This window comes from Myotis yumanensis, unplaced genomic scaffold, assembly GCF_028538775.1.
Source record: "Myotis yumanensis isolate MYYU_CA2020_CCGP unplaced genomic scaffold, mMyoYum1.0.hap1 SCAF_15, whole genome shotgun sequence".
Taxonomy (NCBI): Eukaryota; Metazoa; Chordata; class Mammalia; order Chiroptera; family Vespertilionidae; genus Myotis; species Myotis yumanensis.
The window spans coordinates 13083554-13085856 of record NW_027223766.1 but is presented as its reverse complement, the minus strand read 5'-3'; the positions used below and the strand labels follow the sequence as shown (position 1 = coordinate 13085856).

General features: G+C 50.5%; 1 pseudogene; it reads right to left on the bottom strand.

The window, feature by feature from the left end:
* Positions 1-402: 402 nt before the first annotated feature.
* On the bottom strand, positions 403-1802 carry LOC138993478 (nuclear prelamin A recognition factor pseudogene; annotated as a pseudogene).
* Between the last annotated feature and the right edge of the window lie 501 nt (positions 1803-2303).

Below are 2303 nucleotides of genomic sequence, written 5' to 3'. Positions count from 1 at the left end.
CTTTAGGGTTTTCCTCATCCAATCTTTCTGAGGCGAGTGGACAGAAAGAACCAAGTCTCAGATCTTTGCAGGACACTTCCGGAGTTTTTTTTAAGCCTAAAGGACAGTAGTCTGTATCCATTCTTGTTCTTTGGGATTTTTTCATCAACTGATAAAAGGATACGTATATTGGGACAATCCTCTTGAGATACAGTATTCCAGTTGCACCCATGTGACGACAACAGCGCCCCTCAGAGGGAGGGAACCAACAGATGGGGAGCAGGGAATTCTGCAAACCAAAGCTATGACAGAGATGCTAAGCCTTTCCTTCACGTGTCTGACACTCCTCTTCAGGTGGCCTGCAGGCCAGGTGTCTGCTGGACCTTTACCACTTGATGTCCTGGTAGGCTGCCCTGGACCCTGCTAGGCAGTATGCAGGGCTGCCTGGGCCTGGGGGGAGTCCCCCCCCCCCGCCCCAGCCACTCCTGGTACAGCTCCTGCACATGGGCGCTGGTTTCCGGGGGCCACACTGGGATGGCAGCTTAGATGCCTTCCATCCGCTGCAGCAGTGCCCTGTCTGCACACCTGTCGTCTGCCTGGGCCTGGCCCCTGCCGCTTAGGCATGCCTGGTGCAGGCCAGGACCTCCACGAAGTGGCAGGGGAACTTGCCCCTCTACAGCTTCAGGACCACTTCTGGGTGTTCTGAAAGCCGTAAGCAGCCTCAAAGCGTAGCAGAACCTCTCCGTCCCTTTCAAGGGTGACCTCCTGGAAGTCTTTGTTCCTCAGGGTGCAGTAGGTGAGCACTCACACGTCCTCGTTGAACAGCTCCTTGGCCGTATGCTTGAAGATGTGCGCCAGGTACCCGTCGGAGCTGGCACCCTCATGGAGCCTCACCTCCTCCTCCTTCACGTCTCCTAACAGTGTCCACGGCGACAGCATTCATGGCGAGGTCACTTTGCTCCATTATCTGGACAATTTCACCTGAGGTTAACACGCAGTCAGCACCCTGGGAACTATGTAAAGCTGTGGGAACATCTTCTCAAAGGGCCTCCAGTTTCTTGTCATAACACGGGGCCACAATGACATGGAAAATCTTGTCTGGGGACAGGTTCTGCCGTCTGGTGAAGTAATCCTTCACCAGAGAGCCTATGATCTGCTGGGGATACTTGGCCATGCAGAGGTGGGGCGTGATGGGGTGACCCAGCACACACGCTCTGTATATTGGTCCCAGCCAGGGCAGGCAGAGGTCAGCATGGTTAGCCGGGGCTCTTCTTCACAGTGCTGGCAGTACCGACGCACAGATTCCTTCTGACTCTCCAGGATGCTGAAGTCCGCAGCTATCTTTATGTCAAACACAGTGCACCCCAAGGCTTTTGAGAAAGCCACAGAGCCTTCTGGATGCATCAGTGACACTGAGGCTGAATTTAGCAACAAAATAAGGCAGAGACTGAGGATACACAGACATGCCAGCACTTTGTGCTGTGAGATATCGCATTTCTTATTAAGGTTCAGAACACAGAAGAAGCCCTTGGTGTTCTGTTGAGAAACTTGGACTCCTTCCTCTGCGGTCACACAACTGTCACACGCAGGCAGTCACTCAGAGATATCTTGGCATTGGCCAACTTACGGAATTCTCCCTTCTCTCCGTTCTCCTGAGCTGGACTCTGGACATTGACTGCGGCATTCTCTTGGTCATCCGTTTTTATTTTTTTACTACATTCCTTCCGTGTGCAGTGATCACACTCCACCTGGAGCGGAGGGGGCGGGGGCTGGACAAAATCATAGATTTCATTTTTTACAAGACTAACTGGAGCTGCTATCATTGGAGTCACATTCCATACTTAATTCAGCATCCAATACAAAAAGAAATGCAAGAGTAAAGGAAGACCTGTGAGTTATTTACTACCCGTTGCAAGTTTGTGCCCTTAAATAACATCAGTCTTATCCTCCCACCAACCATCCTGGTAACCACCATTTTACTCTCTGTTTTTATGAGTTTGACTTTCTTATTTTATTTTATATTTGAGGGGGAATCACTTTATTCATTTTTTATTTATTTTCATTGTTAACAGTATTACAGATGTTCACCCTTTCCCCCATTGCCCCCCTCCACTCAGTTCCCTCCCAGCCCCAGGCCTTCACAACTCTATTGAATATGTCCATGGGCAATGTATATAAGTTCTTTGGTTAATCTCTCCCCCTCCCGCCCCACTCCTTTCCTCTGAGATTCCTTAGTCTGTTCCATGTTTCCATGCCTCTGGATCTATTTTATTCATCAGTTTATTGCAGTGATTCCCAAAGTGGGCGCTACCGCCCCCTGGTGG